Below are 13,843 nucleotides of genomic sequence, written 5' to 3'. Positions count from 1 at the left end.
CCGCTTCGCTCGGCTCAGATTACCGTTCCAATCGTAGTCCACGTGGATCGTAAAGTATGGAAAAGTTCCCCAAAAGAAAAAAAAGAAAAAAATCTCATGTCGACATTTTCATGTGTCGACCTTTCATGAGTCGACCATTTTCATGTGTCGACCATGTGTCCATGTCGACCATGTCAATGTCGACCAAGAGTGGTCGACCTAATGACTGTCGACCATAACATGGTCGACCATGTGAACGGATACCAAGGGGGTGCGGGGGTGCCGCATGTGGCGGGGTGCGAGGATGCCGCGATAGTGGTGATTGAGGGGGTAGTATGCGGAATCCCCGGTGGGGATGTACGGAGTGCCGCAATCTGTCAGTCCAGCAGCAGCTTTTAGAGGGGTACCAGCTATCAGACCCCCACCCAACCATCCGGACAGCTACCTCACCTTAGTACCTCCGTTTCCGGGTTGACAGAGGCAGCCGGGCAGCAGTGAAGTACTGCCGCCGCTGCCCCTGGTTCTCCTCCATCTCTGCAGCCACTGCTCAGTGTCCTGGTGTCACAGGGGCAGTAGTGAAATATGAGTGATGGTGAAAAAGTAGGCGGACACTGGATTAGTTGGGAAAATCAAACAGGTTTGATTTTCTCAACTAGTTGGCCCGGCCGTTTTTTAGCGTGTGGGAGCAAAGGTCTGATCATCGTTTGCTCCCACACACTGCCAGATTATCGTTCCAACCAGCCAACTAGTTGACTGGTTGGAGCGATATCTCCCTGATGTATGGCTACCATTACATTCAACAATGCAAAAATATTTTTTGGGCGTGATACTGGTTAAAAAATATGAACTTATCCAGTGCAAAGGGACTCTCAACCCTCTCTCCTTAGACTGTACTATGGGACTAATTCAGATTTGGAAGCAAGTCAGAAAAAGCATGTAAGTTTATATCTAGAACAAACCATATTGCAAGGCAAGGGGAGGAAATATTAATATTTTTTCTGTGCATGGTAAATACTTTCTGCTTTTGCATGTAGCCCACAAATGTTAGACAGCTTTATTTTTACACTGCAATTTAGATTTCAGTTTGGACACACCACCCAAATCTAAACCTCTCTGCACATGTTACATCTGCCCCTCCTGCAGTGCAACATGGTCTTACCCAGTTGCTTGCTTTTTGGTTTGCTTCCACATCTAAATCCCCCCTATATTCAGAGATTCAGAGGCAGTGCCGTAACTAGGCATTTTAGCACTGTGTGCAAGAAACGGCATTGGCGCCCCCCGTATGCAAGATAGCGGCAGTGCGCCCCGTAGGCGCGCAAAATATATATAGGGGCGTGGCTTCATGTGGAAGGGGTGTGGCCACAAAATAATACCAATTCATACTACGGTGCACAGTAGTCTCCATTATTCAAATTACGCTGCACAGTAGCGCCACTTCACCAGGTAGAGCCCCTTTTGCACATTACGGCAGCCAGTCCCCCTTTTTACACATTACAGCAGACAGCGTCCCCTTTTTACACATTACGGCAGACAGCATCCCCCTTTTTACACATTACGGCAGACAGCGTACCCTTTTTACACATTACGGCAGCCAGTCCCTCTTTTTACACATTACGGCAGACAGCGTCCCCTTTTTACACATTACGGCAGACAGCGTCCCCTTTTTACACATTACGGCAGACAGTTCCCCTTTTTACCCATTACAGCAGGCAGCATCCCCTTTTTACACATTACAGCAGACAGCGTCCCCTTTTTTACACCTTACGGCAGACAGAGTGCCTTTTTACACATTACGGCAGGCAGCATCCCCTTTTTACACATTACGGCAGACAGTGTCCCCTTTTTTACACATTACGGCAGACAGCATCCCCTTTTTACACATTATGGCAGACAGCATCCCCTTTTTACACATTACGGCAGACAGCGTCCCCTTTTTACACATTACGGCAGACAGTCCCCCTTTTTACACATTACAGCAGGCAGCGTCTCCTTTTTACACATTACGGCAGACAGCGTCCCCTATTTTACACATTATGGCAGACAGTGTCCCTTTTTACACATTACGGCAGACAGCGTCCTCTTTAACACATTACGACAGACAGCGTCCCCCTTTTTACACATTGTGGCAGACAGAATAGAGAGAGATACTTACCATCTCTCCTCGCTGGCAGTCAGGCTCCTCGTGCTGGCAGATCCCGGGCAGCCGCAGGGGAGAAGGAGGAGGAGGGAGGGGGACTGGAGCTGCAGCAGCGCTATGTACTTGGTAGAGGCACCGCTGCAGCAGTGCCCTCTCCTTCCGCATTGGCTGGCCGACGCTGTGAATGCTAGGATGAGGGAAGCGCCGGGCAGCCAATGCAGAAGGAAAGGAGATTGCTGCAGCAGCGCTACTACCAATTACATAGCGCTGCTGCGGCTTTAGTCCCCCTCCCTCCTCCTCCTCCCCTGCCTCCGGTGCTGCTGCTTTCCTCCAGCGCGGCGCACGGCCGTGCGCCCTCAGGGCAACTGCGCTGTGTGCCAGGCACACCTGGCACACACGTAGTTATGGCGCTGTTCAGAGGCAAAGTCTTTTTCACACTTTGGTGAGTATGTCATCAATGTATTACCTCGCCTTTAATAGTGCAGATGATCAGCCATTGAATAGAAACTTTAAGTGCATTGACTGCCAAATAAGTAAAACCTATTACCTATATATTGTAGCTTTTTAAACAAGTGTAAGGCATAAAGGACACTAGATGTCCAGCTCCAAATGGCTCAATGATATAATGCCCCAAATGTAACCCCCCACAGATCTGAAACCCCCCCCAAGCTCTCAATAAAAATAATACACCAAAATTGCCCCCCTCCCCGACTTGACAATTACCCAATGCCTCAAAGACAATAATACCTTAGAACTGCCATCTCAGACCTGATAATCCCACTAGGCTGCGGGGCAGAGAGAGGTGCTGCAGAAGCCTGAGGGGCAGTCAGTGGTGATGCAGCAGCCTGAGAGATAGAGTAGGGTGCTGCAACTCCTAATGCAGAGAGAAGTGCTGCAGCAGCCATGGCAGAGAGAGGTGCTGCAGCAGCCAGGGCAGAGAGAGGTGCTGCTGCAGAGAGGTGCTGCAGCAGCTGGGGCAGAGATAAGTGCTGCAGCATCAATGTAAAAAGAAGTGCTGCAGCAGCCAGGGCAGAAAGAGGTGATAAAGCAGCAGAGGCAAAGAGAGGTTCTGCAGAAGCCAGGGACAAAGAAGTGCTGCAGCAGCTAGGGCAGAGAGCTGCTGCAGCATCTGAAGTAGAGACATGTGCTGCAGCTTCCAGGAAAAAGAGAGATGCTGCTGCAGCTTCGGGGGCAGAGAGTGGTGCTAAAGGACAGAAGTCACCCTGCTGCACAGCTACAAGAAGACAGTGTGACATATAAAGAGGGCAGGCAGAGCTATGGCATGTGCCGGCCATCGGTGTCTTCTGCTGTTGCCTCTGGCCTGCCCTGTTCCCTACCTAGTCTCTGAGTCTGTGTCAGTGTGTGCTTCTCCTCCTGCTCTGCGGCTGCCAGTACACGGGAAGGAGGGGTGGCAGGCGGCAGCGCACCCTCTATCTATTTCATCTCCCAGAGCTCACGCTCCACTGGAGCCACCCTCGCTACACCCCTGATAGTTGTATTAGTAATATGTAAATCAAACAATGGGGTTTATACTAGGGATGTGCACCGGCAATTTTTCGGGTTTTGTGTTTTGGTTTTGGGTTCGGTTCCGCGGCCGTGTTTTGGGTTCGAACGCGTTTTGGCAAAACCTCACCGAATTTTTTTTGTCGGATTCGGGTGTGTTTTGGATTCGGGTGTTTTTTTCAAAAAACCCTAAAAAACAGCTTAAATCATTGAATTTGGGGGTCATTTTGATCCCAAAGTATTATTAACCTCAATAACCATAATTTCCACTCATTTTCAGTCTATTCTGAACACCTCACACCTCACAATATTATTTTTAGTCCTAAAATTTGCACCGAGGTCGCTGGATGGCTAAGCTAAGCGACCCAAGTGGCCGACACAAACACCTGGCCCATCTAGGAGTGGCACTGCAGTGTCAAGCAGGATGGCCCTTCCAAAAAATACTCCCCAAACAGCACATGACGCAAAGAAGAAAAAAAAGAGGCGCAATGAGGTAGCTGTGTGAGTAAGCTAAGCGACCCTAGTGGCCGACACAAACACCTGGCCCATCTAGGAGTGGCACTGCAGTGTCAAGCAGGATGGCCCTTCCAAAATATACTCCCCAAACAGCACATGACGCAAAGAAGAAAAAAAAGAGGCGCAATGAGGTAGCTGTGTGAGTAAGCTAAGCGACCCTAGTGGCCGACACAAACACCTGGCCCATCTAGGAGTGGCACTGCAGTGTCAGGCAGGATGGCCCTTCCAAAAAATACTCCCCAAACAGCACATGACGCAAAGAAAAAAAAAAAGAGGCGCAATGAGGTAGCTGTGTGAGTAAGATAAGCGACCCTAGTGGCCGACACAAACACCTGGCCCATCTAGGAGTGGCACTGCAGTGTCAAGCAGGATGGCCCTTCCAAAATATACTCCCCAAACAGCACATGACGCAAAGAAGAAAAAAAAGAGGCGCAATGAGGTAGCTGTGTGAGTAAGCTAAGCGACCCTAGTGGCCGACACAAACACCTGGCCCATCTAGGAGTGGCACTGCAGTGTCAGGCAGGATGGCCCTTCCAAAAAATACTCCCCAAACAGCACATGACGCAAAGAAGAAAAAAAAGAGGCGCAATGAGGTAGCTGTGTGAGTAAGCTAAGCGACCCTAGTGGCCGACACAAACACCTGGCCCATCTAGGAGTGGCACTGCAGTGTCAGGCAGGATGGCCCTTCCAAAAAATACTCCCCAAACAGCACATGACGCAAAGAAGAATAAAAGAGGCGCAATGAGGTAGCTGTGTGAGTAAGCTAAGCGACCCTAGTGGCCGACACAAACACCTGGCCCATCTAGGAGTGGCACTGCAGTGTCAGGCAGGATGGCCCTTCCAAAAAATACTCCCCAAACAGCACATGACGCAAAGAAGAAAAAAAAGAGGCGCAATGAGGTAGCTGTGTGAGTAAGCTAAGCGACCCTAGTGGCCGACACAAACACCTGGCCCATCTAGGAGTGGCACTGCAGTGTCAGGCAGGATGGCCCTTCCAAAAAATACTCCCCAAACAGCACATGACGCAAAGAAGAAAAAAAAGAGGCGCAATGAGGTAGCTGTGTGAGTAAGCTAAGCGACCCTAGTGGCCGACACAAACACCTGGCCCATCTAGGAGTGGCACTGCAGTGTCAGGCAGGATGGCCCTTCCAAAAAATACTCCCCAAACAGCACATGACGCAAAGAAGAAAAAAAAGAGGCGCACCGAGGTAGCTGTGTGAGTAAGCTAAGCGACCCTAGTGGCCGACACAAACACCTGGCCCATCTAGGAGTGGCACTGCAGTGTCACGCAGGATGGCCCTTCCAAAAAATACTCCCCAAACAGCACATGACGCAAAGAAGAAAAAAAAGAGGCGCAATGAGGTAGCTGTGTGAGTAAGCTAAGCGACCCTAGTGGCCGACACAAACACCTGGCCCATCTAGGAGTGGCACTGCAGTGTCACGCAGGATGGCCCTTCCAAAAAATACTCCCCAAACAGCACATGACGCAAAGAAAAATGAAAGAAAAAAGAGGTGCAAGATGGAATTGTCCTTGGGCCCTCCCACCCACCCTTATGTTGTATAAACAGGACATGCACACTTTAACCAACCCATCATTTCAGCGACAGGGTCTGCCACACGACTGTGACTGAAATGACTGGTTGGTTTGGGCCCCCACCAAAAAAGAAGCAATCTCTCCTTGCACAAAGTGGCTCTACAGAGGCAAGATGTCCACCTCATCATCATCGTCCGATTCATCACCCCTTTCACTGTGTACATCACCCTCCTCACAGATTATTAATTCGTCCCCACTGGAATCCACCATCTCAGATCCCCGTGTACTTTCTGGAGGCAATTGCTGCTGGTGAATGTCTCCATGGAGGAATTGATTATAATTCATTTTAATGAACATCATCTTCTCCACATTTTCTGGAAGTAACCTCGTACGCCGATTGCTGACAAGGTGAGCGGCGGCACTAAACACTCTTTCGGAGTACACACTGGAGGGAGGGCAACTTTGGTAGAATAAAGCCAGTTTGTGCAAGGGCCTCCAAATTGCCTCTTTTCCCTGCCAGTATACGTACGGACTGTCTGACGTGCCTACTTGGATGCGGTCACTCATATAATCCTCCACCATTCTTTCAATGGTGAGAGAATCATATGCAGTGACAGTAGACGACATGTCAGTAATCGTTGGCAGGTCCTTCAGTCCGGACCAGATGTCAGCATCAGCAGTCACTCCAGACTGCCCTGCATCACCGCCAGTGGGTGGGCTCGGAATTCGTAGCCTTTTCCTCGCACCCCCAGTTGCGGGAGAATGTGAAGGAGGAGATGTTGACAGGTCGCGTTCCGCTTGACTTGACAATTTTCTCACCAGCAGTTCTTTGAACCCCTGCAGACTTGTGTCTGCCGGAAAGAGAGATACAACGTAGGTTTTAAATCTAGGATCGAGCACGGTGGCCAAAATGTAGTGCTCTGATTTCAACAGATTGACCACACGTGAATCCTGGTTAAGCGAATTAAGGGCTCCATCCACAAGTCCCACATGCCTAGCGGAATCGCTGTTTTAGCTCCTCCTTCAATGCCTCCAGCTTCTTCTGCAAAAGCCTGATGAGGGGAATGACCTGACTCAGGCTGGCAGTGTCTGAACTGACTTCACGTGTGGCAAGTTCAAAGGGCAGCAGAACCTTGCACAACGTTGAAATCATTCTCCACTGCGCTTGAGTCAGGTGCATTCCCCCTCCTTTGCCTATATCGTGGGCAGATGTATAGGCTTGAATGGCCTTTTGCTGCTCCTCCATCCTCTGAAGCATATAGAGGGTTGAATTCCACCTCGTTACCACCTCTTGCTTCAGATGATGGCAGGGCAGGTTCAGGTTTTTTTGGTGGTGCTCCAGTCTTCTGTACGCGGTGCCTGCACGCCAAAAGTGGCCCGCAATTCTTCTGGCCACCGACAGCATCTCTTGCACGCCCCTGTCGTTTTTTAAATAATTCTGCACCACCAAATTCAAGGTATGTGCAAAACATGGGACGTGCTAGAATTTGCCCAGATGTAATGCACGCACAATATTGCTGGCGTTGTCCGATGCCACAAATCCCCAGGAGAGTCCAATTGGGGTAAGCCATTCTGCGATGATCTTCCTCAGTTGCCGTAAGAGGTTTTCAGCTGTGTGCGTATTCTGGAAAGCGGTGATACAAAGCGTATCCTGCCTAGGAACGAGTTGGCGTTTGCGAGATGCTGCTACTGGTGCCGCCGCTGCTGTTCTTGCAGCGGGAGGCAATACATCTACCCAGTGGGCTGTCACAGTTATGTAGTCCTGAGTCTGCCCTGCTCCACTTGTCCACATGTCCGTGGTTAAGTGGACATTGGGTACAACTGCATTTTTTAGGACACTGGTGCTGATTCAGTCAGCCAACATCACGGCGGTCGCCCATGTAAACCGACAGGGCGGCACAAGAAGCAGGATGGCGATGGCAGAAGCCACAAGGATTCTCCGATGGGAGGAAAATCACGTGATAGCACTGTCAGCAGTGTTCATTCCGGGAGTGGAGAACTGGGAAGCAGACTTCCTCAGCAGGCACGAGTCTTTTTCTGACGTCCGTGTACATTCTCGGTATCGCCTGCCTAGAGAAGTGCAACGTAGATGGTATTTGGTAACGGGGGCACACTACCTCAATAAATTGTCTAGTTCCCTGTGAACTAACGGCGGATACCGGATGCACGTCTAACACCAACATAGTTGTCAAGGCCTCAGTTATCCACTTTGCAACAGGATGACTGCTGTGATATTTCATCTTCCTCGCAAAGGACTGTTGGACAGTCAATTGCTTACTGGAAGTAGTACAAGTGGTCTTCCGACTTCCCCTCTGGGATGACGATCGACTCCCAGCAGCAACAACAGCAGCGCCAGCAGCAAAAGGCGTTACACTCAAGGATGCATCGGAGGAATCCCAGACAGGAGAGGACTCGTCAGACTTGCCAGTGACATGGCCTGCAGGTCTATTGGCTTTCCTGGGTAAGGAGGAAATTGACACTGAGGGAGTTGGTGGTGTGGTTTGCGCGAGCTTGGTTACAAGAGGAAGGGATTTACTGGTCAGTGGACTGCTTCCGCTGTCGCCCAAAGTTTTTGAACTTGTCACTGACTTATTATGAATGCGCTGCAGGTGACGTATAAGGGAGGATGTTCCGAGGTGGTTAACGTCCTTACCCCTACTTATTACAGCTTGACAAAGGCAACACACGGCTTGACACCTGTTGTCCACATTTCTGTTGAAATACTTCCACACTGAAGAGCTGATTTTTTTGGTATTTTCACCAGGCATGTCAATGGCCATATTCCTCCCACGGACAACAGGTGTCTCCCCGGGTGCCTGACTTAAACAAACCACCTCACCATCAGAATCCTCCTTGTCAATTTCCTCCCCAGCGCCAGCAACACCCATATCCTCATCCTGGTGTACTTCAACACTGACATCTTCAATTTCACTATCAGGAACTGGACTGCGGGTGCTCCTTTCAACACTTGCAGGGGGTGTGCAAATGGTGGAAGGCGCAAGCTCTTCCCGTCCAGTGTTGGGAAGGTCAGGCATCGCAACCGACACAATTGGACTCTCCTTTGGGATTTGGGATTTCGAAGAACGCACAGTTCTTTGCTGTGCTTTTGCCGCAAGTCTTTTCTTTTTTCTAGCGAGAGGATGAGTGCTTCCATCCTCATGTGAAGCTGAACCACTAGCCATGAACTTAGGTCAGGGCCTCAGCCGTTCCTTGCCACTCCGTGTCGTAAATGGCATATTGGCAAGTTTACGCTTCTCCTCAGACGCTTTTAATTTTGATTTTTGGGTCATTTTTTTACTGATCTTTTGTGTTTTGGATTTTACATGCTCTGTACTATGACATTGGGCATCGGCCTTGGCAGACGACGTTGATGGCATTTCATCATCTCGGCCATGACTAGTGGCAGCAGCTTCAGCACGAGGTGGAAGTGGATCTTGATCTTTCCCTATTTTTTTAACCTCCACATTTTTGTTCTCCATATTTTGCGCACAACTAAAAGCCACCACAGGTATACAATGTAGATGGATGGATAGTATACTATTATTACTTATACTTATGGACGACGAGTGACGACACAGAGGTAGGTACAGCCGTGGCCTACCGTACTGCTGCTTAGTGCTTATATATATAATATACTGTATAACGGACCTGGTGGACACTGTCAGCAGACTGCTAAACAAACTAGTATGAAGAAAGAAAAAAAAAACCACAGGTATACAATGTAGATGGATGGATAGTATTAGTATTACTTATACTTATGGACGACGAGTGCACTGACGACACAGAGGTAGGTACAGCCGTGGCCTACCGTACTGCTGCTTAGTGCTTATATATATAATATACTGTATAACGGACCTGGTGGACACTGTCAGCAGACTGCTAAACAAACTAGTATGAAGAAAGAAAAAAAAAAACACCACAGGTATACAATGTAGATGGATGGATAGTATAGTATTACTTATACTTATGGACGACGAGTGCACTGACGACACAGAGGTAGGTACAGCCGTGGCCTACCGTACTGCTGCTTAGTGCTTATATATATAATATACTGTATAACGGACCTGGTGGACACTGTCAGCAGACTGCTAAACAAACTAGTATGAAGAAAGAAAAAAAAAACACCACAGGTATACAATGTAGATGGATGGATAGTATAGTATTACTTATACTTATGGACGACGAGTGCACTGACGACACAGAGGTAGGTACAGCCATGGCCTACCGTACTGCTGCTTAGTGCTTATATATATAATATACTGTATAACGGACCTGGTGGACACTGTCAGCAGACTGCTAAACAAACTAGTATGAAGAAAGAAAAAAAAAGCACCACAGGTATACAATGTAGATGGATGGATAGTATAGTATTACTTATACTTATGGACGACGAGTGCACTGACGACACAGAGGTAGGTACAGCAGTGGCCTACCGTACTGCTGCTTAGTGCTTATATATATAATATACTGTATAACGGACCTGGTGGACACTGTCAGCAGACTGCTAAACAAACTAGTATGAAGAAAGAAAAAAAAAACACCACAGGTATACAATGTAGATGGATGGATAGTATAGTATTACTTATACTTATGAACGACGAGTGCACTGACGACACAGAGGTAGGTACAGCCGTGGCCTACCGTACAGCTGCTTAGTGCTTATATATATAATATACTGTATAACGGACCTGGTGGACACTGTCAGCAGACTGCTAAACAAACTAGCATGAAGAAAGAAAAAAAAAACACCACAGTGTTTTTCAGGCAGACAAACGTATACTGGACTGGTGGTCACTGTCAGCAAAACTGTGCACTGTACTCCTGCTATAACTGCTCCCCAGTCCCCACAATTAAGCAGTGTGAGCAGTGCACTCAGCACAGATATATCATGCAGCAGTGCAGCACACTGAGTGAGCACAGATATGGTGGAGACTTTTTTTCAGGCAGAGAAACAAAGGATTAAACTAATCAAAACCCTGCACTGTACTCCCTAACAGCTGCTCCCCGTCCCCCCAATTATAACTAACTAAGTCACTCTGTGTTCTACTATAACGGAGAGGACGCCAGCCACGTCCTCTCCCTATCAATCTCAATGCACGTGTGAAAATGGCGGCGACGCGCGGCTCCCTTATATAGAATCCGAGTCTCGCGAGAATCCGACAGCGGGATGATGACGTTCGGACGCGCTCGGGTTAACCGAGCAAGGCGGGAGGATCCGAGTCGCTCGGACCCGTGTAAAAAAAAGTGAAGTTCGGGCGGGTTCGGATTCCGAGGAACCGAACCCGCTCATCACTAGTTTATACCAAGTTAGCCCCGCGAGGAAATATTGTATATTTCAATAACTTGGATGTAGCCACTTATTTAGTTGTAACATGCGTAACAGCATTGGTGTTTCTATACTGGGTGCAATGTGTGAAGTGCACACGGACCCCTGGGACCAGTGGGGCCCACACTGCGCCCATATTTTAATACTTACCTTTCCAGAGTACAGCATCGAGCGTTGTAGTTGCGGCGAACAGAGCAGCCAAAATGGCCACCGTGCATGCGCAGTAGTGAAATTGGTCTCAGGAACATTGCGGGTGCCATATTTTCTGGAGACCTGACATGCGCAGTAGAACCCAGCACAATACCAGAGAGGCTACTGAGCCTTGCAGAGGAGGGGCCCTCCCAGAGGTGCACACAGGCCCCCTCCACTGTTAAAATGCCCCTGCATAGCAGGTTTCTTAACCAGCATCACCAGTAGGTTAGTTAAAGCAGGTAACAAATATAAGCGTATGAAAGGACACCTGGTCATAATGTTCAATATTATCTTTTATTTGTAATGCATCACAAAGGATTTGCTGTTCCACACATAGGAGAAAGATCAAACACTGAATAGCATATGTGCAATCTTACACAGACAGGTTTGCAATTTCCAATTATACAATACATAGTTACACTGTGCAGATTGTATAATAATGTAAAGAAAACCAAGGGGAGATGGTTTGGTCTGTTTGAAAGTAGAATTTTAGGAATGATACAGGTACATGTGCTTAAAATTGTAATTATTTTGTTTTCAAATTAGTGGCTTTTCTTGAGTATTGCAATACTGTATACCAGAAAAACTAATCTTTATATGTAAATGTGAAAGCTCACTCACTCACTCACTCACTCACTCACTCACTGCTTGAATGGCTCATCACCAATTCTCTTAATTCCCAATATGTTTGTAAGCTGAAAATTAACATAGGTATAAGAAAACTACATGATCAGAATTTTAATAACCCTCCCCTAAGGGGATGAAAAGGGGGTTGACATAATGACATCATTACCGATGCGTGGCTTGCGTTGCGTGAACAATAATGCCCAAAGGAACAATCGGATCAAAATTTGGATTGCACCTCAAGTGTGAGGAATTTAATAAACTACAAAAATGGTCCTGTCACTTTTTACCCTATCTCTGACAAACTGACTGACTCATCACTAATTCTCTTACTTCCCTATATGTTAGGAAGCTGAAATCTAACATAGGTATTCTTCAGGTGGGAAATAGGAAAACTACTTAATCAGAATTTTAATAAACCACCCCTAAGGGGGTGAAAAGAGGGTTGACATAATGACATCATTACCGATGCATGGCTTGCGTTTCGTGAACAATAACGCCCAAACGAACAATCGGATCAAAATTTGGATTGCACCTCCATTGGGTAGAATTTAATAACCTACAAAAATGGTCCTGTCACTTATCATCGTTTCTGCTATGGGTGCTCCTCATGTAATGGCAGAGAAACATAGATTAATATTTACTTACATTAAGATGTCTCAAATTTACATCTCTATAGATTTACCAAATTTTTAAAACTCATTTATATGTACAGCCGTGAAATTAGAAACTCCCGTGCGAAGAACGGGTCGAACAGCTAGTATTCCTTAAAACTCTCTTTTATAGTTTATTACATGGCAATTGTATTTCATAATTATCTTTTATTCATATGGCATCAGACAGCCTCCACAGCACCAGCAACAATTCTAGTGGGGCTATTAGTTGGGCAGAACTGAAGATTGCAGATGCAGGGGATTAAGAAAAGAAGTGGTAGGCTTCATTGCATAAATTGCTTTTAAGGATACATTGTAAGGACGAGTGTCTGGAAGCAAGTCTGATTGGACATGGGAGGGAATTCCAGGAGATGGGAGCAGCCTTGGTCAGATCAAGAATTATGAGGGTCCCTATGCTGAGAAGCTGTTGGGGTCCCATATCTAGGGGTAATGAGTGGCAGCTGCTGCAGACTGATGATCTAACAAGTGGGGGGGGCACTCTGGAGAGATCCCTTTGGGCCCTCTCCACCTAAATATATTACTGGGTACCTCAGTATGTGAATGAGCCTGCTTCCAGTGGTAAAGAGTACTTGACATGTGGAGTAGTCTCCCTTTAGTAGTGAGGGTATCTGGGCACGTGGATAAGGGGTATTAGTATATTTTGCTTTCAGTAGTGAGAATTATTGGGGTTTACTGCTCACAGGGGTACTTGCCTTGACACCCTGCAGCAGGGACAGGTAGGTGTAGGGGCTGGTGGTCTCATCATGCCTGAGCCACATCTAGTGCTGGAATTTAGATAACTGAGCCACCTGGGATGTTGGCCGCCATTGGTGTAGTAGACATAGAGCAACAGCATGATTACATTTAGGATGTAAACATACATGAACACCATCACCACCATTGTGAAATACGAGCAGGAGCACACTACCCTTCTGTCTGCTTGTCAACCTTTCCAGGAATTGTGAGGGCTCATCCCAGTGCAGCAGGGTATTCTGGTCACTGATCTAGCTCTTCACTGGCCTTCCATCCCATCTCTGGCCTGACGGGAGCCGCAGGAGTCATCCTCATTACCTTAAAGACTGAGCTACCTGCTACCGGTGACTCCAAGGGGTGGGGCCATGGTATTATGGGAGGACCAGTAAAGTGGTTACTATGAGACCAGGCTGCAGAATGGACAGCAGTAATATTGGGAACTCCCTGTCACTGGACCTTTGCAGTGTCTCAGACATCCATAGGTGCTGGCTGTGGAAGGGAGTGTTCCCTCTGAGTGTGCTAGTGGTGGGAACCCTACTCAACCTGCCCTTAAATCTAGCCTTGGCAGCAGTATGGTGCTTGTGGGTGGGAGAAGGTAATTAGGGAGGAAGAAAGGAGCAGAGTGA

This window comes from Pseudophryne corroboree, chromosome 6, assembly GCF_028390025.1.
Source record: "Pseudophryne corroboree isolate aPseCor3 chromosome 6, aPseCor3.hap2, whole genome shotgun sequence".
Taxonomy (NCBI): Eukaryota; Metazoa; Chordata; class Amphibia; order Anura; family Myobatrachidae; genus Pseudophryne; species Pseudophryne corroboree.
The sequence above is the reverse complement of the archived record's forward strand: the minus strand, read 5'-3'. Positions refer to the sequence as shown.